General features: G+C 41.4%; 1 pseudogene across 1 annotated transcript in view; it reads left to right on the top strand.

Annotated features, from left to right (window-relative positions):
- Nucleotides 1-3,727: 3,727 nt before the first annotated feature.
- LOC145466184 (uncharacterized) overlaps nt 3,728-24,462 on the top strand; it is a 30,242-nt pseudogene continuing 9,507 nt past the window's right edge. The window contains exons 1-6 of the transcript XR_014041836.1: nt 3,728-4,074; nt 17,986-19,214; nt 19,602-19,697; nt 20,271-20,521; nt 21,234-21,495; nt 23,176-23,826. The product of XR_014041836.1 is annotated as an uncharacterized LOC145466184 (transcript). The remainder of the gene's footprint in view (nt 4,075-17,985; nt 19,215-19,601; nt 19,698-20,270; nt 20,522-21,233; nt 21,496-23,175; nt 23,827-24,462) is intronic.

The raw sequence follows: 24,462 nt of genomic DNA, 5'->3' as shown, positions 1-24,462 counted from the left end.
CCCAGGGCCTCGCGCTGAGGTCTATTGTTTTGGGCTGAATTTTAATCTATTATATGGCTGGCTCCGTGAGCGGGCAAGATGAATCAAATCCTGCGCTGTGGTTGGCTACCCGAGTACAGGGAGCTCTCACATCCGTTTAGAATATTAATAAAAGATTAAGCTACCTTTGTGGCGCGTGTTTTGTGTTTTGTGGCGGCCATTTTGAATTTTTAATACGCGGTCTGCTAGTAGGAAGTCTGGAACCGAAATTACGGAAGTCTGGGACGGGCGGGAAAATGCGCAAATTCTCGGAGGTAGCCGATCACTCACCGAGGAATGTTTTTGCGATATGCAAGCGAATGCGTTTGCTTTGTAAGGAAGCTAGTGTTTTAAGAGCAGATATAAACGAAAGGAAGTTGAAAGTTTCTGGGGGCTTACTTAGGTCTTCTTCGAAACTTAAATTTTCAAGTACCTCACGAAGGTCTACTTCTTCCTCGGTGCCACGCTCCTCTATCTCTTGATCAAAAAAGCCATTCACAATTTGATCCAACTCCCGGATATCCTCCTCTGACAATACGTCATCACAAAGGTCATCAACGTCATCCAACAGGTTTTCCTCGTTGTTGGATTACATCAAATTTATTGTTTCGTCCCGGCAACAGGCGAGATTGTTTACCTCAAGGTGTGTGTCATTGTCTAAAGCTAAAAGGCGGGTCGAAAAGTCTTTAACGCACTGCGGAAGTGCAATTATCTTGCTCTTACGGAAGCCCACGACTTGAATCGCTTCTCGGCACCTTACCCTGGGTAGGGTCACATAAAGATGTCCCGGAGCGAAAATACCCGAGACATTTACCTTGACAGCATCAAGGGTTATGCCCTAAGCTTTGAGCACTGTGAAGGCCTAAGCCAACTTCAGCGGCACTTGGTACCTTTCGGCCTTCACCTTCGTAAAGTCCACACAACTTTCTCGACCTTTTGCGTTAGACCTACTTCCGGAAAATTGACAATAGGAAAGCCCTCCTCAGCCGCAAACTCAATTATCTCTCCAATTTCGCCGTTTCTTAACATTACACGGGCACCCACTTTAAGCGGCAGGGTGTGTGTAGCCTGAGCTTGCTTATCTAGCAGACATTTACTTCCAGTATCTTGCGAAACGAACACATGAACTTGATTCTCAATCCGGCTTGTTGAGGTACTCGATGTTGACGAAGTCAACGTCCTCATTATGAGAATAAACTTCAGGAATATGCCCAGTTACACCTAACTTCTCTTTGTCAATGGGTCGGCTTAATTCTTTGAAAAACGTTTCAGTTGCAGCGCAACATTCTCCTTGTGCTATTTCATTCAGCATATTGAGATACTTAATGACTGTTTGCCTCATGACTCTGTCAAGATAGAGAAGATGGGGAAAGCATTTCTCCCAGATGAGACTTTCGAAACAGTATCGACCAGGATCGATACTACTGGAGACAGGTGGTGACTGTTTGAAGTCCCCGCACGCAACTATTTGTACACCCCCCGAAAGCTTGCTTTGATTTTCTAACTCCTTGAGCAATGAAATGAATTATCTCAGAGGTTCGCAAGCTTAGCATTGAAACTTCGTCTATTATGAGAATTTCCGTATCGCGCCACCCCTTGACTACTCTCTCACTTCTTAGGACTTTTTCCAAGATCACCTGAGTAATGACGTCAGCAAGCGGCGTGGTTCGGCGCGGCCTAGCTAGATCATATCAAAGTTCAGTTTGCACTTGAGTAGTGGCGTATAAACTTATTCAAATTAAGCAAAACATCATCTATAATGTTCAGGACCTGTTGGGAAATACACAGTGCACCGTAATGTTCTGTTGGTCTCGTGGAGAACCTTGACTGAAAGAGCCGTTTAAGATAGGTAAAGTATAAGATTAAATAGATTTAAGGACCATTTTTTGAACAAGTGTGCTACACGTTTCCTGGTTAACCTTGAAACCCGAGTGCTGTCCAAAACTTTATATCTATCGAAAGAAAGGCTGTATTCTGACTTTTTCTCAAACTAGGGCTGCATGCCTGGAAGGCAATAGTAAATGTTTTGAAGTTGAACGATGTACAGTATTTTCAAGCAGAGCGAGGAACTTACACGTTTTTGCCTTTTGCGTACCGATATAACCACAGCGATCGCGATAAAGATATTTTTTCGTTTAATCAGTTCAACGACTTGTGTTTATGTTCTTTTTGAGTGATCTTTTTAGGACTCTAAACACTTTCGGAATTCGCTTTTTCATTAACTGATCAATCTCAATTCACATTCGCATCGGCGATGTCGCGTCTTCTAGAGGGGGCCGTAAGGGGGGTCCAAAAACCGCAAAACCGCGTGAAAAAACGTAAAAAACCGCAAAACCGCATGGAAATTTACCAAAATACCGAAACCGTAGTTACAAATGTGCTACGGTGCCGTCATGATTACTTCTAGCTGTGGAACTAATATAAGTGCGCTCGCGCACGCACGAATACTGCTGAGTTACCCAATTGAAAAACATCGATGTTTACGACCTCAACACTGGAAACCACTCGAATGTTACACAACGCAAGCTTTCCGCGACTTAATTGTTTGGTGAAAATTCGTCAAGATGCTAGTTTTCAAGTTCAAATATCCCGAATACGAGCTCGGAACTTCCATTTTATGTCGCAATTCGACTGAATCAACCTTAAATTTCATTTTAAATTTTCCAAGAAGAATTTTGAATGACCCGAAGACAACGTAGTCAGCCCCATGAAGTACTCAGTAAAGCAAACGATTGTTGAAGCGTATAACTCTCCAGAAGCGAGTTCCTTGACCCCAGAAGAAACGTCGCTGAGCTTCCAATCTCTCCTTGAAGTAACATCGTCTCTTCCCGACCATCCTTACAACCACTTCTTCTTGCTCGGCAGACATTGTCCCGCACGAGGCCATGGCAAATACTGTAGGAAATCCGAGCGAAAGATTCCCAGCCCGGAAAGTCAACCAGTTGACTTATCATTGGATAAAATGGTTAATCGTACCAATTATTAACTGGAAAAGGCGAAAATTACAAACAGCAAAGCTTGCCTGCACAACAATGGACCCTTGCAAAACATAAACAAGAGATCAAAAGTCATCGGAAGCGTCAGGATCCGAGTAATAACTGTCATAACTGGAAAGCGCAGACGGCTGCAGACTCTTTTTTACCGATTACCGCGATCGAAAATTTATGAAAACCGCAAACCGTTTAGTCTTATTAAACCGCAATACCGCAGGCTAAAATAAAGATTTCCGCAAAACCGCACCAAAAATAACGCAAAACCGCATCACCGCAAACCCTTACGCCCCCCTCCTTCTACTATCCATGGTTTCACTCTAGGAAAACAAAAGAGACTGCTTGCAGTCTATTTTCGGAAGCGAGAGCCGATGACAATAACGCAGGAATTGTCACGTAAACGAATTACCGTGGAGCCGGCATCTAGGAGCTCTCCCTATTTCTGAACATGGTGAACTAAAAGCAGTTTGAATAAAGCAGTGCCTTTTCCCGTGAAGATCTACTAAGACACTGTAGCCTGCGAACAGGCTCCGGCGAGGACGGAAGTCGCCGCGAACATTAAATGCTGACCTAAGCGTAATGTCACGAACTCGTGGCTTTTCCTCCAGTGCTTTGTATTCCATGCCCAGTGTTAACGAAGAGAGATCCATAGGTAGATGGGAGATCCATAGGTAGCTTAGCATTTCTAAATCGGCATGTCGGGTGTAAACTACTTTCGGAGGGTAAGAACTTCTGAACGGTAGGGAGGAGGGCGAGCTACTTTTCGATAGCTAAAACGTGTGGACCAATCCATCTTAATAAAAGAAAAATGTTTATACACATTGAGAGAAGAGAGGATTAAATTTTAGACTCCCAGCGTTACACAGTGTTTCTAATTTTGCGATGCGGTGGCGATGGCCGAATAGCCAGAGGAATGCTTGTTGCCAAAAGGACCGAAATCTTGAGATGATGTCATCCGCCCTTCTAACTTCCTCTTTCAGTTTGAAGACTTTGAACCAACATGACGGTGGGGTGCTTGCAGCTTTCAACTTGCTGTCTTCTCTTCCTTGGTTCTCCGTGAATGCAGGTTTGTTGTAAATCTCAGTATTAAAAGGACTGTAACCTGGATATGTAATATTTACTCATGGCTTTTTAATACATCAGTGACAATACTACACTGTTCGGTTTCCTCGTCTAGCGGATCTCTTAACTTGACGACGTTTCACTGAGAACAGCAAAGCTGTGCTGTACTCGTTTGTCTGATCGAGTCTCCCGCTCAATGCGGAAAGCTTGAGCTCTCCATAGTAGCCAGCATACAGTGTGTATTATAGCGGGTATGTTTGACTGTCGCTGTAAATCAAACTCTTAAGTACAAGCGAAGGAAGCCAGATTGTTTTAGAACCATATAAAGATAGCTGTCGGATGCCGAGTTGAAATACATTCTTTTGAGTGAAGCTCAATTGAAAACAGTCTCTGATAGTTATGAATATTGCATCTAACGTCTTTAATATTCAGTTGACACGGCAAGGTATGGGAAACTCGCTATAGTTTGTTTATAAGTTCTGTTACCCGTTTCAGACTGATCATTGATCATTTATACGTCTGTTACTCATCGAAATCAGCAGAATCTATAATCAGCATGTTTGACCGCAAAAGAAACCCTTTTGAGATTCATTCTTCCGTCGCTGATATTATTTTATATCAGTGACATGAATTCATCGTTGTAAGAACTTCTAATTAGGTGTTTTTGAGCGTGGCATCGGCGGTATGCGTCTGACTATTTCAAGCAGACAAAATAGCTTTATTCAGGGTGGAAAGAGCTACAGTAATTCTGCTACAATAATAGTTATTCAAACATGTGATGGTGATGTCCTTAACAATAGATGAAACACAAGAAAAAGTCTTTTAAAAAGTCTTTTACACAAGTTAATGTGGTGAACTTTACTCAGAGTCGTGAAAATATGATCGCAATTTTATACATATGATACTTTGTATAAACAATCAGACTTTTTCTTGAACACATTCCAAATGATAAAATTCATGACTTATAAACTTGAGAAGACGAAGTTATATCAAAATTCTTTAAAGTTATCCAAAGTGAAACTAAGTGCAGACCAATTTCATACTGCTTAATTTAAAGCACAGAGAAAACGATCACTAAGGTAAATTATTCCATAGACTTGGATATAGCGTGACTCCTCTAATCTGATCTGACTGCCAGACAGTTAGATAAAACAATAAGCCCTTTATTTCGCTGTCTCGTGTCACGCTATTGCGCAATTGCAGCGTGGAGGCGAAAAATGATGTAAGCGATCAGCTGAAAATTTGATATTTTCAAGACTTAAGACCATTTACTCCAAATATATCATTTCTCCTTGGGCCATTTCTCATCTGATATCAAACTACAAAACCAAGTGTAATGCAACTGTAACGCTATGTAAACTAAATAATTTTTTTACATCTGCGATATTTTCATGAACGCAATCCAATTTGGCCAGATGCGCCCATTGTTGATACAGTCGACCCTCCGGTTGCGGCCACCTCGTAAGCGACCACCTCTACTCAGTGATCAGTTTTCCAAAATACCAAAAGTCTCAAAGTCAAATCACTATATTTGGAACCTCTTGTAAGCGACTACCTCTCGTAAGCGACCGCGACCACTTTTGGAGCTAAAATTTTGAAATTCTCTTTTGGTTTTAACCTCCTGTATGCAACCAGTGGACAGATAATAGAGCGCAAATTGAATAATAAGGTGTTGTCACATATCGCGTTCCTGGGTAGTACAAGAGTACAAGAGACGAAAATTTTCTCAATGCGAACTACCGGATTTTTTTCTCCGAATTGACTTTTCACAGGTTAAAACATGGGGTAAGTCTCTGCAGTTACCATATGCTAATGAGACAAAATTTTGATCCAATATGGTCTAAGCTGTCGTAAGCGACCACCTCTCGTTAGCGACCATCTAGACTTGAAATGTTGGGTGGTCGCTTACGGGAGTTTCGACTGTATAAATGGTTAAGACATTAACAATTATCAATTAACAATTTATTTTTATGAGTTACAATTGTTAGAGAACGCGCATTAGACGTTGTTTTGTAATTGGCTCTTAGTGATACCCATCTTAATAAGGTAAAAATGTTTTTATACATTGAGAGAAGAGAGGATTAAATTTTGGTTTCCTAGCGTTACACGTGCACAGTGTGTCTTTGTTTGGCGGTGACCGGATAGCCAGAGAAATGTTGGGTTATTGTTGCCCTTGAGATGACGTCATCCGCCCATTTTCACAGGCCTGTACACCATCTGACCTTCTCTTTCATTTTGAACATGACATGGCAGTGTGCGAAGTGCTTGCAGCCTTTAACTAGCCATCTTCTCTTCCTTGGGTCTCCGTGAATGCAGGTTTGTTGTAATTCTCAGTATTAAAAGGACTAAAACCTGGATATGTAATTTAGCTCAGCGAATTTATGGCTTTGTGAATCATCAATGCTAATATTAGACTATTCGGTTTCCTCGTGTGGCAGTTCTCTTAAGCTCTCTTAACTTGACGACATTTCACAGAGATCAGCAAAGCTGTGCGGTACTCGTTTTTCTGATCGAGTCTCCCGCTCAATGCGGGAGGCCTGAGCTCTCCATAGTAGCCAGTATACAGTGTGTATTACAGCGGTTATGTTTGACTACCGCTGTAAACTAAACTCCTTAGTACGAAGCGAAAGAAGTCAGATTGTTTCAGAACCATCTAAAGATAGCTCTCAGAAGCTGAGTTGAAATACATTCTTTTGAGTGAAGCTCAATTTTAAAGCAGTCTCTTGTAGTTCGGGATATTGCATCTAACGTCTTCAATATTCAAATTTCAATTGTCACGAACAGACTGACACGGTATGGGAAGCTCGCTACAGTCAGGGGCACCCAACGACCGTTTTCTCTTGAGTGCTTTTAAACACTGTTTTAGGCTATCTGGAGTACTTTTAAAGTTCTGTAGGTTAATTTTAGGTTGCGCTAAAAAAAAGTTGTCTGTTCGGTTATTCTAGGGGAACTTGAGTATTCTCGAATTTATTAGGGCTTTTTTGTCCATTTCCCGAATCGCCTTTACGAAAATGATAGCTGACCTTTTTTCGGTACCCAGAACGACAGTTTTAACAATCCGAAAACAAAAGACATTAAATTTCTCATATCACGAAAGTTTGAGATGACAATTCTCTTAAGAAAATCAGAGGGGATTAAAGGCCTTCTGAACAGATAATTTACCGAAACGATCCATTGGGTGCCCCTGTACAGTTTGTTTATTTACCCGTTCAGAGTGATCATTGATCACTTATACCTCTGTTACTCATCGAAATCAGTAGAATCTATAATCAGCATGTTTCATCGGAAAAGAAACCTTGTTGGGATTCATTCTTCAGCCGCTGATTTATTTCTTATGTCAGTGACACGATTTCATCGTTGTAAGAACTTTTGATTAGGAGTTGTTTTGAGCGTGGCGGAATGCGTCTGATATTTCCAACTGCAAGAAGCGCATTGTACAGGGTGGAAAGTACTACAGTAATTCTGCTACAATAACATTTATTCAAACGTGTGATTATTATGTCCTTAATAGACGAATCACAAGACAAAACGTGATTTAAGGTTTTCACAAGTTAATTAATGTGGTGAAATGCTGAGAGTCGCAATGTTATGTAAATGATATTTTGTATAAACAATCAGATGTTGGGAATTAGATGTTCGCCTGCCAACACAATGTTTTCCCGATAAAGCTCGCGCTAAAAATCACTCACCCGCGATAGAATTTTGAACATATATATTTTGCCTCTCACAACGTCCCGAGTTCGATTACAACACACTCTTCGATTTTTAGGACACAAGACGAAAGAAATCGTACAATGTTTTTTTTGGTTGGCTACAGTTACTAACGATGACAGATTCGTGCCTGTCCCTTTCCGGTCACGCGTTAAAAGGGGTTTGATTATGTAAACACACGATTTCCGACACAGACTTTGTTTTGTTTAACACATTCCAAATGAAACAAAATCCATGACCTATAAACTTGAGAAGACGAAGTTATATCAAAGTTCTTAAAAGTTATTTAAAGTGAAACAGGCTTAATAGATCAATTTCATTTTGCTTTATTTAAAGCCCATGCCAGAGCAAACGATCACGAAGGTAATTTATTGCATAGCCTGCAGTACAGGCGGATTAACGGGCTCAAGTGCCATACACGAGCGAGCGCGAAGCGCTCGCCTCGCGCTTCGCGCTCGTTCTCGCTCTCTAATCCGCCTGTACTGCAGGCTATTTATTCCGTAGCTGTTGATATAGCGTGACTCTTCTAATCTAATCTGTCTGCTAGACAATTAAAAAAAATAATAAAACAATAGGCCCTTTTGTCACACTATTGCGCAATTGCACAGCGGAGGCGGAAAGTGTGAAAGTGGTTAGCTAGAAATGTAGACTACGAGTAGTCCCTCTTTCGCTTAGTCCGTCGTGCGTGACGCGAAAGAAAACCGCGAGAAAAAAAATGGCCGCGCGAAATCCTGGAGGCGAGGAGCGCGCGAAAGGAGGGACTACCGCCTAAGCCCGAGAGTTTGAATTATGCGTTGCTCTCACAACGCAAAAATATGATTGGCTTATGTTAAGAGCGTTGACAACGTGTTGTCAACATTCGAGATACCTGTGACGTCTTCCAGGAATGTTTTGGAACCGGAGCAAATCGAAGCGGTACCAGAGCAAATCGAAGCGTTGGAATCGCGTTTCGCAAGCCGTGATGTTCTTACGAATCTGCCAACAGGCTTTGGAAAGATTTAAATTTATCCAGTGTTTTGTTTGGCAAAGCTTTCTGCCTCCAACCCGACTGCGAGCGTGTTAGTGATTTCGCCGCTCAACAGCATCGTCTAAGTCAGCGAATATAAATTCACTGAGCTTGGCCTTTCTGCCGTCCATTTGAAAGAATGAACCGGACTCTCACTTGAAACCGAACATTCACCTGAAATTTTCCGCTGCTACGGGAAACATTTCACCGCAGTTGGATGATCTCCTATGTATAATGTATAATGTATAATGTAAATTCTCAGTTGAAACTCTGTTGAAATTTTCGCAATAACTTTTAGACGCAGCGAAAATCGTTACAAGAGGCCTCTTTCGCCGTCTTCTTTTTAAAACTTCTTTGGTAGTTTCGCTGAACGAACACTGAACGAAGATATACTTCTCACGGCATATGTTTTTGCCTGGCTACTTGAAGAGTAGAGTAGAGTAATTTTATTCAGATCTCCCGGGGCTATTGATAACAGGCGATAATAAGAGGACGTCAAGATGAGAAATCCTACACCGAAAAATCACTCGGCCGTGAAAGGGCAAACTCTTGGGCTTAGGCGGTAGTCCTAGCGCGCTCCTAGCCCCCAGGATTTCGCGCGGCCATTTTTTTCTCGCGAATTTCTTTCGCGTCACGCACGACGTACTAAGCGAAAGAGGGACTACTCGTAGTCTACTAGAAATCTGATATTTTTTAGACCTAATAACCCCAAACAATTTATGTTATAGCCTGCGTAGCGGTTTTTAAGCAATTTTAGCGGGCTAAAAGAAAGCCGCGAAGCCGCGGTAACGAGCGCCAAAGAGCGGCGAAGCCGCGAGGAGCCTGGGAGAGATACAACTGAGAAACCGTCTGCAGGGATAACCGGCAACTTTTTGTTAGTGTAATACGCTGGCGTACGGGCCATGGCAATTGGATCAGAAGGCTAATACATCAATCAAAATTTTCGCTAATCTCCTAAGGGACAGCTCCAAGGAACAACACTGATTACAACGTAGATCTTTGGCGTGTAAACAGAAAATAACTGAGAAAGCGTTGTCGAAAGCGTTTTGGCGCGTCAATATTCGTCGCGACTCTCTCGAAATTGTTAACTGCCAAACACGAGCAAAAAACAGCTGAAAACAATTTGCCTCATAGGAGAGATGTGATGGCCGTTTTCCCAACAGGCTTTGGCAAAAGCATGATTTTTACCGTTTTTCACTGTTCGCGCTCGCCAGACAAGAATGTTGTTGTCTACGAGAGCCAGTATCGTTGTTAGGCTTTGCGCTTCACCGCCATCGAGCAAACACCGCATCGGATAGTTTTGTTTTGATAGACTCTACAGTATGACAGTGACTTTTCCCTGCCAAGTTGGCTGGGACTTTCTTAGTACGCGTCGTTTATATTTCAAGGTCAACCGATCGATCAATGGGCTTTGTTTGACTTGGTTGCTATGCACCGGCTGCAACAAGCGGACAATCATCAACTAAGCTTATCAAACATACGTAGACTGAAATGGTTCTTCGAAAACGTTTAATAACTCGGCAACTACGTAAACGTTTAATTAAAAAGTTTTAAACGAAGTCGCGCACGAAATTTTTGGGCGAACTCGAAAAGTTGGGTGCGGTAGAGGTGGTAGGCTCGATTTCCGCCGCTTTCTCGAGTCCGATCTGCGTTCCTCCCCGAGAAGAGACGGCTGGACGCGTGAGCGGGGGCGAACTCGAAATAGAAATTTTATAACGGGGGCGAACTCGCCATGGGGCGAAACCGGTATCATTCGCTCTGATTAGCTGTGTTAATATAGCCTGCGAACAGCCTCCCAGCGAGGGCGGAAAAAAATTCGGCAAGCGAAGCATGAATCTGCGAGCGAAGCAAGTTGGAGTCTGAGCGTGAATCCGCGAGGGAAGCGAGTGGGACCGCTCTCGGGTCATCCCGCTCGCCTTAGACTACACTCAGTTAGCTCGCCCTAAACCCAACCGGAGCCTGTTCGCAGGCTATGTTAATACGATTCACCAAACCTGTCATCGGGTTGTCAAATTATGAAACAGAGGGCGGCAATAAAAAATGTGGGTAATCCAGGCAATCAGTTCCTCGCGGCTTCGCTGCTCTATGCGCTCGCGCTCAAATTACTTAAAAAACTGCTTAAACCGCCAAGCTACGTAGGCTTTTTATATTATTTCTCCTTGGACCATCTCTCATCCAATATCAAATTACAAAACCAAGTGTAATGCTACTGTAACGTTACGTTAAATAAATAACGTATTAGCCTGCAGTACAGGCGGATAAGCGGGCTCTGGTGCGATACACGAGAGCACGCGAAGCCTCCGCTTCGCGCGCGCTCGTGTATCGCGGTAGAGCCCGCTAATCCGCCTGTACTGCAGGCTAATAACGTATTTACATTTGCGGTATTTCACGAATGCAGCACGATTTGGCCTGATGCGACCCCCCCGGGGGGGGGGCTTACTCCCTTATATGGGCTATATAGGTATGTGCTGCCCCAAAGAATATGGTTTTTCAGCTGTTTTGGTCGTAAATAGGCTATCGATTTTAGCTGATTTTGGCCATTTTGGTCATAAATAGGGTATGGTTTTTGCACTCAAGCCTTGATGTGTATGTTTTTAAGAAGAAGCCACTTTTTCATCATTATGGAAAAGAAAATCAACAAAAACCATTCACAAAGTATGTTTACGGTTATTTAACACTGGTCTGAACAAGGGAACTAATTATAACGCAGGTCCGAAACAGGGTTTTGATTTAAGGGTTAGGTCATAAATAGAGTTTCGAATTTTTGGTCAGGTCATAAATAGGGTAGGGAATATCGCAGATTTTGGTCATAAATAGGGTAAGGGTTTTCGGAAGTGGGCCGCACACCCCCACCCGATTTTTCTGGGAGTACCCCCACCCCCCCCCCCCCCCCCGCGGGATGCGGCCATTGTTGATAAAGGGTAAGATATTTAGCACGCGCCATTACATGTCACAAGTTATTTCTGTGAGTCACAATGGTTCCCTTATTTTCAGAAAATGTGCATTATACATAAGTTTTTAATTGGCTCTTAATTGTGATAGATAACCTTTAAATTTCAATTTCCAAACCAGCCGACATTCACAGGGAGAATAAAGGCGCAAAATGAAGAAGGAATGAGTTTAGTCTATGAAACAGATTACCGGAAAGTTGCAAATACTACAGTCGAACCTCGATTATCCGGATTTCTCGATTATTCGGACTTTTTCTCTAGTCCCAATTTTGTCACGAATATTTATCAGTCATGATCAAGAAGCGCAGCAAGATTCTTTTTAAAACTATAGCATTGAAAAGTGCAGTCAAAGGCAAGTTTGTTTTGCTTTTAAAGAGCAAAAGCAGCGCTCGCACGCGTCGTAACTAATGAATAACACTCGGATGAGTTCTGATTGGCTCAGAGTTGAGTGGTTCAAGATGTACAGTAGACCATATTGTTTCCCAAATAATTTGTAAAAGTGTTGTTTCACGATTAAATGTTGCTTTATTTAAACAGTTTATCCGGACCCTCGATTATCCGGGCTATTTCGTCTAGTCCCAACGAGTCCAGATAAGCGAGGTTCGACTGTACCACCTTGGTAACATGTACTTATGGCGGGCTGCGAAAACGTGCGGGCTGGTCTATCTCAATGAAATAAAAATAATTTTGATATACTGAGAAAAGAGAGGTGTAAATCTGCTTAAAAATAACTTATTTTACACGAACTAAAGTGAATTTGTAATTTTACTAGGTCTTTAAAACAAATATCGTATCACTTTGGTTCAGCTTGATGTATCTGTTGTTTACATTCCCGTTGGTTTTCGTAACATTTCAATTTACACTACTTTTCGACGGTTGTTACCTCATAATTAAAAGTATCGCTTCTTTTGGGATACTCAGTTGCTAACAACTACAGATCTAATCAATTCTCCCTGAACTGGGTATTTGCCGAGCGTTTTAAAACGTGTATTGTTTTTATATAAATATGTTTTTGCTTTTGTCGCATCCGACTAGACTCAAACCAAAGAGCAGAAATGTTATAATAAAAAAAAATGTTTTAAATATAAAGTTTGACTTGATCAAAGCTGTAAAAGCATTGAATATTTTATGTAACTGACCTAGTCTGTCCTCAGACCCTCTATTTTGTCTTGAGTTCGTCGAGATCGCAAGCTTAGCGAAATATTAACTCGGCGCGTGGGACAGACTAAACTTGATCGACAAATACATAGAAAGTCAGTATACGATTTCTTCAACAGAAGAGATAGCGTAAAGTCAGCTTTGTTTAAACAGGGCAGCCCTTCGAGTGCTAGGCTGGTATGAGCAGGGGCCCTGACTATGATATGCTTTCACGAAACTTATAATAACTGTACAACTTACGCTTGATTTCATATTGTTCTATGTAAGATTTCGGGGAGTGTCTAATCAGCGTGGGTCGCGGGTGAACAGCTCGGGTCGCGGGTAAATTGGTGCGGGTTAACTAAGACAGTGTCCCAGGCAGTAAGATGTCGTGAGTTAAATACAGTGTCGTAGTAAAATTCACTTTGTGTGTGTACTTTATGTCCGAGCAAATGGTAGTTAATCTTTACTTGAACACGGCCTTCCTACGCTTTTATAATATTGAGAAACTAGAAATGAATGTTTTGAGTAAGACATCGCCTTGCTGGTTCAACTCGTATTTGAAAGAAAGCCGTATCCGTAAACTGGATTTTCTCGATATTTCCCGTGTAATGAAAACTATAACAAAATTCTCGTACGTGATTGGTTATCATTAGCCCCGTTTGAGCACTAATAGGACAGTTTGCGGGTCATGCTTGTAACTCGCCCTCTGGTGTAAAAGCGGTTAAAATTAAGCGTTCCCTAGCGTACGTAGACGTGTTGTCTTTCCAAAGCCCTTTACGCTCTCTCGCAAACCAAAAAACACTGTTACTAAGGTCAAGCGTTCCCAGGATGTCCCATCGGCTGAACTATTCATCAGACTAAAGTGAGTGGCAATGCATCAAAGTATTTATTACTAAATTACCCAATGATGTGCAAAATAATTAGCCCGGAAATCTAGCACTAATTGCCTTGGTTTAGAGGACCTTCCTTTCAGTTATGAAATACACGCGTCGTGTTTAACGTTAACGTTGAAAGAAAATTAAGGAACCTTTTAAGAAAGCTTCTTTGAAAACAAGCTAACCCAACGAAATGGAAATGTCGTGGATTCGTTTCCGGGGTTGGTGTTTGCCCGATTAACGTTTTAAAAACAGAACTAATAAAGCTAACTTGGTAAATTCCAATCAAGTTTTCAGTTAAGAGGCTACTCTATTGGTAAGCCATCCTCTTTTAACGTATTAATCGTGGATTCACTTTCTGACAATTTGTCAGCCACAATACTACCGCGGCGGGTTGCAAATTAGTCCAAGAGGGTATGCGGTTGACACAAGTCATGCTCGGGCAAAAATAAAACATAGTTTCCGTTACAAAATATTGACCGTACGGGACGTACAACCCTTTAACAGTAACTGTTAACTCTCCCTCATTTTGCAAATTTCTACAGACTCGACATATTGGTACAGTTCCTCTTTTCTTTTCTTTTTTTTTTCCTTAAGTCCAAATCTGTGCATGCTGGTTTCTTGCGCACGTCATTTCTCAAGAGATCTTCTACTATTGTTTTCCTGGATCTGGGCGGGGTTGTATTTTTCTATAAAGGAGCTGCTCTAGGATAACCATTGGTGTGTTATCCAACACTAACAAAACTTCGCTGTCGGTCAAGGAGAACTGCTGTAGAAGATAACTGTTCTCCGGCACTCTGTAATATTTAGCATTGTCCACATGATATGTTTACATAGTTCTTTGCCCGAAGTTTTTGAAAAATGGTCACATTCGCGCGAGGGATTATTTCCAATTTGAACTTTGTAACCTGAACTTTCACCCTTAGAATTAACTACAATAAAGGTCCCTTCGAGAGACGACTGCGAAGAACTTGAATTAGCTTTGATTGTCTCGTTCTCTTGCTTTGCCTTTTGAAGTCTTTGTAAAAATAGTCTCCTTCGTATCGACATGTAACGACCACCTCTTGCCTCGTCAGACCTCCTAGACTCGACACTTGCGTTGTGCCGATCGTACGGGTTAGGACTAGCCATCGGGTTTAAGTCACCGGCCCTATCCTTGTCCCTTAGATCTTCTATCCGAGGCCTTTCGCCCTTTTTAGTTGACTTCTTTTCGCTTCGTCTTGTCTTTGCCAGGGAGGGACCATCGCCTCCCTTACTGTGGCCATTTTAAAATGCCTAATATTCTACTTCCAGCTGCACTTTGTCTCGGGCATCAGCATGAGCTGCATAGAGAAGGGACATGTTCATACGGTCTCTTTTCACCCAGTTGGCGTGAATGGTTTCCGCTTGAGTCATTTTCGGAGTACTTAATAACGATACGATTTGACCCACCTGTGTAAATATTTTCGATCGTTGTCCACTTCATTGAAATTCTCTAAGTCTTCCTTGGCGTTGTTGACGATTGCACAGTTCTTTAAAACGTCTTCTGTCTTCTTTTCTTAACTTTCGAGCCTGTCGGTTCCGGTAATCTTAGAAAATAACATTCGCAAGTCTTGACTCTTTCCGGGGCATGAGGATCAAATGACCGTCGTAAACCCTCCATATTTGGCCCCGCCATGTCGGTAACCCAGCCACGAAGATTAAAGTTAAGAAATATTTCTTATTTCGACTTTCTTTCCATAGAACTTCGTAAAAGTTGTTCTAAAAAAGCTCGACTGAGCAACAGTCTTCACTTTTACATTCCATTGTAGCGAGAGGTACAAGTCTTCTGATTAGAGAATGATTGACGCTAGCAGTCAGTGAAACCAAACCTTTGCACCTGTTTACCTTCCCGTCGAAAAAACAAAATTCTTGACTCAAGATCTGGTCTTCAGTTCTGTCCATGCTAAGTGCGAATTTTGCTTTTAAACTTACTGGTCTTAAAAGCAAATGACGGTTTATCAGGATTACCACGCCGGTCATTTAATTTATAAACATAGCATGGGTCACGAGAGTCAGTCAAAGGAACAGGTGATTATTAATGGTATTGAAGATAGGTCTACTAAAGATCATCTTTCATTGGCCTATCAAAACGTTTATTTAAGGCTTTTGCTTATGATTACTTTTTGCGTGACCCACGCTGTTTACTCGCGACCCACGCTGTAGACCCGCGCCCGCACTGCTAACCCGCGACTCGCGCTTTTTACCCGCGACCCGCAACCCACGCTGATTGGACACTTCCAAGATTTCCTCCCATTCATTCTTGATCCGTCTCATGTCAGAGTTCGTTTTGTTCTCTTTTTTGAAATTGTTTCGCCTGTTTTATGACTTGAAGGCTGCAGCATAATCTGAACAGCTGTCGACAGGAGCCGCAATCGGGGACGGAGACCGTAAGTCTTGGGATCCGCGCGCAACTATGATATGGGACAATTTTCTATTTTTAGAACAAGTTGCGCCATCCCGACCTCATATATCCGTGCGGATCCACGCACATGTCGGGGGCTCTCGCGTGGATGTTGTCACGTTGCGTGATCAAATGGTGAGAGTTGCGAGATTCTCTTGCAGATTTTTCAAAGCGATGACAGGGACTAAGGCAGGGAATAAGAACCAGGCTCTTATATGTAGTTTTATGCTCTGAGCTAATGGAAAAGGTGAGTTTTTCAGGGTCGGAAACATGACTTCGGTTTCGCGCTGTGAATGAATGCTCGCGCTAGTTGTACGCGTAAGCTTTTGTGCTTGTTTTATGAAGAAAAGTTATGTCAGAAAACTCTTTAGTCTGGTATCGAGTTAATTTGTGAGTTTCCCAAACATTGCTTAATCGTAACCAAACCCTATTTTTGATAGTTTCTTATTGTTTCTGTTTGTTTGGAGAGTTTGCAAAAGTTTTTGAAAGGAAAGTCTGACGCGTACAAGTAGCTCATTTGCATAGTGCAGCGCGTGCACTTTCAAGTCCGAGTCGGTGTTTTCAATTAACGTCAACAAATCTTGACAAAGATTTCTTTCGCTGTCTTTTGTGCCGAGATGCAACAATTTTCACCAACGCCAAAAGGCTACTAACATCATGAGTGTGTCTCTAACATAGTGAAATTTTACACTACGAAAATAAAATAGACAAGAAGTTTTGATAACTCAACCAACAAAATCGAAATCGTTATTCGAGTTGATTAAAGAAATCGTCATCGCAACTTTGCTGATTATTTCTGCTGTATTCACATATTTTCAGCTAAGCTTTTAATATGTTCTCAAACATTTATCAACCTTAAACTTATTTAAAAACTAGAGATACATGAGTTCGATGTACGTTTTCACTCGAAAGTCCAATTTGTCATGTTTTACTGACTGTACAAACCACGCATCGGCGGGCGCTCTTATTTATCGACAACAGTCAATTTATTGGATTTTTACACAAACAAAACTGAGCAGTATCTACAGACATAAACTTTATTGTCACTTATTGGGCCTTGATAAAACATCAAGCGTTGCTTACGATTCAGGCGAATTTCAAACTTGCAATTATTTTTTGTTTACTGTTCGGTCGAGATAGACTCTGGTGAAATCCTCGAAAGCGTGTGGCAAGAGGAGGGAAACTTTGAAGTCCTGAAACGCTGATATATCCAAATATATCCAACTAGTTTTTTGCTGTGTTTTAGAGAAGCTGTTAATCTTCAACATATGTGAAACTTAGAGTGGAGTAATGTGGAGCCCTTGTAAAAGAAGCTGCGGAACACAACTTGGTCAGTGATGTAAAGCGGCACGTAACCAAATTTGACACTGTCTTCCTTCACTCAAACTGTAGCAGCTTACGACGAAAACACTGAAGCAAAATTCCAACAGACATGAAAGTTTTGAGTTGTGAGCCAAAAGCATCAAACATTTCGGGAATATTGGACGCCATTTCCCCGCGCTACATCCGCAAAAATCCTCGCATCATGTACGCGCGTGTGCCGCACGGGATGGCGCAATTTGTTCTAAAAATAGAGAAATGGTCCCATATCATAGGGACAGCCCCAATACTAGAAGTAGCGCGCGCTTAGGTCTCCGTCCCCGATTATGGCTCCTGCTGTCGATCAATTTTCACTCCTCCTTTGACAAACAAAGGAAGCTTAACGCCATATGGCTGAAGCAATCAGATGCAAAGGCTAAAATGGGCAATGTTTTTAACAATGTAGACACTTGTATGGCTTTTACAAGTCTGCTTCTTTTTTTTCTCGCAGGAGTCTGATCTCCCGGCATGTGGCAATGACTTCACCTTCACAGAAATCTCGAGAGCATGGCAAGCTACGTCCATCCTCTGGCAAATTACATGTAACAATACTAGCATCAGAATGGAGATCAACTAAAGGTGGACTCTCCACCATAAACAGCGAATTAGCCATAGAGTTGGCTAAATGTCCTGAGGTGCAAATCTCTTTCTTTGTTCCACAATGCAGCGAAGAAGACAAGAGAGCGGCCCTTGGACACCACATTGGAATTGTCGAGGCAACACGACGGCCTGGTTTTGAGGAACTAGAATGGCTTAGCTTTCCGCCAGATCATTTGCAAATTGATGTCATCGTTGGCCATGGCGTGAAGCTTGGTCACCAAGCACAAATAATAAGGGAGTCTCACAAATGTAAGTGGATTCAAGTTGTCCACACAGACCCAGAGGAACTAGGGATGTTTAAGTCCTACCAAAATCCGATTTCCACGGGCGAGAAGAAGCACAAAGTAGAAGTGGAACTTTGCGAAAAGGCTGACTTCGTTGTAGGAGTTGGGCCGAAGTTGTGCGAGGCCTTTCGCAGATATCTTCGCTGGTGTAAGAAAGATGAAACCATTTTAAACATTACCCCTGGTGTCTTTGATGAATTTGTGAATGTTGAACATGCTGCTGAAGAGAGAGAACGATGCGGCATTTTAGTGTTTGGCCGCGGAGATGCTGAAGATTTTCAGTTAAAAGGTTTTGATGTTGCTGGCAAAGCCGTCGCTGAGTTGAATGATGCTCATCTTGTTTTCGTTGGTGCACCTGAAGGAAAGCACGAGGACATAGCAAAGCGTCTGCTTGAGTGTGGTCTTCCTGCTCACCGCCTGACAGTGAGAAGCTTCCTGCAAAGCAGAGAGGATTTGAAACGATTGTTCTGCGAAGTAGATCTTGTACTGATGCCTTCCAGAACAGAGGGCTTTGGCTTGACTGGCCTAGAGGCATTATCAGCTGGTCTCCCTGTACTTGTCAGCAAGAACTCAGGATTTGGAGAAGCCCTAGGTAAAGTACCGTTTGGTTCAACGTGTGTGATTGATTCGGAGGATCCTCTGGTATGGGCTGAAGGCATCAAGGAAGTTTGGAAAAAAGATAGAGAGACAAGACTTCAGGAGGCTGAACTGTTACGTTCTTCCTATAAGATGAAATACAGCTGGGCCAAACAAAGTAAAGACCTTGTTGAGAAGATGGTTAACATCGTTAATCAGGGTATGTATTTTGGTGGTAACTTTGCAGCAGACCTTTGTATCTTCGTATTTATATCTAATCAATAGGTCTCGACAAAGTTTTGTTGATTTCCTAGTTTAAAAGTGAGGGTTTTTTTTAGTGAAATCTTGCAAATTTTACCAGCGTTTTTGTTTTAAAAAAATAGGTGCGTGTTAAACCATATTTTTCATTCTTAAGCTACTTTCTCCCGTAACGTATCGAGTACAGTTTGAGGGGTGGAGTAGGTAAACCTTATCCTGACTGAAGAAATAACAGAAACGTTTACACCAGGTAGTACAAATTCTCCTTGAATTTATGGATACTTTCTGTTCTACATGAATAAACAATTTGGGATGACCAAGAATGTGCATATTTTCTCATGTTCTGTAGATTGTGAGAACAATTCGAAGTCAGCTCAGGGAGAAGAAGGATTATCTGTTTCATCTACTACTCAGGGTACTCAGACGATGAGTGGAGAACAGACAGGTACCTGCGACTCTGAACACTTAAAAATCAAATTCATATTCTGATTAAGTTAGCCCCTTATATCAATCTTACTTCCTGATAGTCGTTAAATGATGAAAATAAGCTAAGAACAATTCGTGAGTAAAAGAAGGAATACATGTATCGCTAAGTTTTCAAACTTTGTTATTTATTTGTTCCTGCAAAGACCGTTCATGTCACCAGTGCAATAATTTTGTGCCTGTCTCTTATTACCTGATTACGTTTGTGGTCCTCGTACAATTATTACAATTGTAACTTTTAGTACATTTGTGCCCTACCCTCATGATACATTTGTGAAAAATTAAAAGCTCTGGTCAGAAAAGGAAAAGGTGAAGAGTACATCAATATCCCATCAATTATGGCTTTAAGCTTGAACAGTCATGTGGTCATCTAAATTTTGCTGCAGTTTCGTATAATTTCTGATTCTTATTTTAAGTTTGATTTTTGAGCATGGGTGTAGAAATAAAAATTATGTAAACTAGAGAAATGCATGATCGATTGCTTAGCTACCCAATTAAAATTAGTTATAACTGAAGGAATTTTGTTTGCTTCCAGCTATGAACATTATTCATGATCTGCAACAAATGCAGTGCGATCCAAATAAGTTCCACAAGAAAATTGGCCTGTCAGAAGATCTAGAAAAGATTGCTTTAGACAAGGGATTCAGCATTTGTGACAACCCAGGATCAGGAAATTGTATGTTCTACGCGCTGTCAGAGCAACTTCAAAGCGTGAAAGGAATCCAAATTTCGGAAACAGAACTGCGGAAAAAGTTAGTGGAATGCCTCAGGAACTCCCCCAAACTGGTAAGTCAATGGTCCACCGGTGGCTTCTGATGTGAATGAAGGTGTGCTTTGTACAAGAGTGGGAAAACACGGCTCTGAAATCTCTTCAAGTAACTGATGATGAAATTTAAGATCCATAGTCTTTCCTCAAGTACGTGGGCCGAATAACCAGTAGATGCTTTGGTATTAATAGAAACTTTGTGTCCCTGGCTCAATCGAGGGATGTTACCTTGTTAAGAAAACTATCTATCAACTTTATTTCATAAAATCTATCAATAACCGAGTTAGGCTTTGACTAATCACTCAGTGTAAAAAGGTGAATTATTGTTAATAACGTTTATTTTGGTATAGGCAAGGACAGTTAATAAAAGGAAATGGTTAGGAAGGCTGATAAACATCAAAAAAGCAAACAATCAGGTTAAGATTTATGTTGGAAGGTCCGTGACCCTGCACATCGTTTGTTTTATGCTCATAGATCATGCATGAATTACATAATCACAATGCTTCTTTTCTGTTATTTGTACGAGTACACATATATCCACCTTTTGTATTTTACCAGGTTTTATGCAAGGTCAACATGCAAGAGAGCAAAGTTAACAAAAACATACAACAAAGAACATTACCAGGTTTCCTAACCATTTCCTTGTATTAATTATGTCCAGGACGATGGACATATTGTGTCAGCTACTTTAAGCTTATTCAATTAACTTAAAAGTTTTTTTCTCTCTCAAAGACCGATGGAACAGATCTGTTCAACTTTGTCCACGGATACCCATCTTGGGCTGATTACTTGAGAAGCATGGAAAAGGATGGCACATGGGGCGATCATTTGGTTCTCCGTGCCGCAGCGAACTGCTACAAAACTCCTATTCGTGTAATCAGCAGTCTTGACTGTGATATACTCATAAATCCAGATCGTCCTGTTGACAACACCAGCCCGCTTGTTTTGGGACATATCCATGAGAAACACTATGTCAGCCTTCGACCCAGACAAGGTAAGTTGGAAGGATTTGATAAGCGAGTAAAACCAACGTAAAAAGCATGTGCTCTTGGTTTTAATGTAATTAACGAATGACTCTCAATAGACCTTTTTCGACTGGGCGGTTTGTTGCCCCATTTCAGACCATGTGATGATACTCATTGAGAATTCTTCCTTTCAAATTTTCAAATAGTTGCGCGTATATGAATAAATAATGTCTAGATGAATAAAAGAACAATTCTCTAGAGAATATCACGTGGTCTGTAATGGGACAACAAACCGCCCAAGCGAAAAAGGTCTATTACAGTCGAACCTGTATATAACGGCCACCCTCGGGACTTGAGGAACTGGCCGCTTAATACAGGATCACTAAAAATACTCACTGGGCGTGGTCTAATGATATGGTACTGTTCTTCAGCACAATGCGGACACCTGGAAAGCGTTAACGATACTAAACGGCCGATTATCAGCTTACACTAGGTTAATTTATAAATGTTATTTCTTTATAGTGATAATGGTCGCATTTTTAACGTAATAAAATACCGCATGAAATGACGTGGTTTAGTTTCCATTCAAGGGAGTTGCTTAAGGTGGCCGAACACAGTTTTCGCACGCGCTTTTGCTGATGCGATTCAGCGCGCGCACAAGGATTGCGAAAAACAAACATGCTGTCAATAGAGTGATCACTTTATTTGCCCAGTGCCCGCATTATCTGTGCTATTTTTCTCTATAATTGAACGCAGTATATTGATCGTTTTAATCTTTTATTGCAAAGACATGTTACAAAAGGTAACGATGCAAAGAACCCAGCAATTCCCAGCTTTTTCGTTGTTACCGAAAGAACCCAGATAAATGCAGCGCATGCGTAGTAAGTCAATAAATTGCGATTTAATGAAAAATTGCTTTCTCGGAAATACGCCTTTTTCTCGAGAACCACGCATTAGAATTTCACGAAATTTGGCAGAAAAATACTTTAGGAAATAAGTAACTGGAGTATTGAAAAAAAATGAACTTTAACAAAGGAAATTCTGGATATTCCAGTGAACCTTCAACAAGCGATAATTAAAGATCTCTCTGTTGAATTATTATCAAAATGGTGTTAACTTTTGAGTATCGTTACAAGCTTGCTGTATGCAAATTATAAAGAAAATCTAAGGACTAGATTTTCTACAAAATCGACAAAAGCGATTTTAAAAGGCCCGTTTATATTTATTCATGTTGCCATGGCAACGGCACATACGTCAACTAAACTATCAAAAAACCAAAGTTTGTGTTGTTAACTTGCTTGCTGCCAATTTTGGCGACCGAGGGATCAAGGGTTTTAGCGAAAAAGGTGAATGAAACACAGGTATCAAAAACTGTGTTCAGCCACCTTAATACAGGTACAAATAACAAAGAAAGACAGACATAGGACTACTACAGGGTGGCCGCGGCCGCTTAATAGAGGTGGCCGCCTAATACAGGTAACAAATACAGCGTTTGTATGAGCAAACAATCGGGAATTTGAAAACTGGCCGCTTTATAGTGGGTGGTCGCTTAATACAAGGCCGTTATGTGCAGGTTTGATTGTGCTGTTGACCCCGAAATTCAGAATTGCCTGGCTTTTAGGACCATGATAACAAAACATAAAACAACATCCTAGGGAAGCAGATTGTAAGAGGTGACTGATAAAGTGTTTTTATGTGAACTGTTGTAGGCACCACTTCCAAATTAACCCCCACGAAAGAGGAATCCAATTATGCTCAGTTGTGTCAGATTCTGGTCACTGTGGGTTCAGGAGTCCTGAGAGAAACATTTGACAGAATCATTCCACCACAAAATCTTCAGAAACATTTGAAAGACTATCAAAATCATGAGACACTGCGGTCACTTCGAAAGCAAAGAATCCTCACTTCAAAGCAATGGGGTCAACTGTATCCTGATCGTCCTTCCTCGGTGTCATCCGAACACTTCGACCTCACACTTCTTATGGTTTTGTTGAGGACAGTTTGTGAGTTGACTCCGCCAACTGCTGGCTGGGACGCACCTCCTCATGCAGTAGACACCAGTCGCGAGGCTGACATAGCCCGTATGAGGTATTTTATGAATACCTTGCTTGACCAAGCAGGCAAATCCCGTGTTAGTGATTCAGTATTTGTTAACTACTGCGAGAACATCCGGAAAACGCTGGTGAGATTAGGAGGAGCTGGTTATGGTGACGCTATGGACAAAATCATGCATCAGAAAACGGACCCTATCACCGAGGAACATTACAAGGAGCTCCTGATGCAGTGGAAAAAGAACGAGGACGACATCAAGGACAAAATGAATGAGCTGCATAGTGCAACGGAATCTTCTAGAGATAAGGGTGAGTTCTGAGTTGTACCAATAGTTAGACATGGAATAATCATGTCAGAAGCGACTCTTGTCAGTATTCGGATCTGCTGATACAGTGACTTCGTGTTATTCCATAAATGCCTTTTTATTGAACATTTGAAAATGCAACCAACTTCAAGAAGACAATGAAATACAGGCAGTCAACCTTAAAATTTATCCCCTGAAAAGTGGAGACAAACGGGGCCTTTCTAATCATGGGCGCCATTCCGTAAAATAATCACTTTCCCAGCTGTGAGGACGGAAACTTTTCCAACGAGCAGAAAAAAGGTACATATCAGCAAAACGGCTAAAGAGAATTAGCCAAAAAGAACATGCAAAACTCAAAGAAAACTTTAACAAGTTTCTCTATGTGGGCACGTCCCGAAAAACATTGAAATAATTGCCTCGTTCAGGAGAGATTTTTTGTGTGTTGAGCTTCAATTATTCGAGATAACAGCGCCCAATTCCATCCCCCTGAGGAGGACAGTTACATAAAGCTATGTGTAGCGTCCAATTTCCGTTTTGAGGTAAAATAAATCACCGAAGTCAAAGGCTTAAAATGTTTTACCTTAGTTTAACTTACATTTTTCCAAGACTAAACACAATTTGATCAGTACCAAGTTATTTG

This window comes from Orbicella franksi, chromosome 13 (genome assembly GCF_964199315.1).
Source record: "Orbicella franksi chromosome 13, jaOrbFran1.1, whole genome shotgun sequence".
In the NCBI taxonomy this organism is placed as follows: Eukaryota; Metazoa; Cnidaria; class Anthozoa; order Scleractinia; family Merulinidae; genus Orbicella; species Orbicella franksi.
This window is presented reverse-complemented; position numbering and strand designations above follow the sequence as displayed.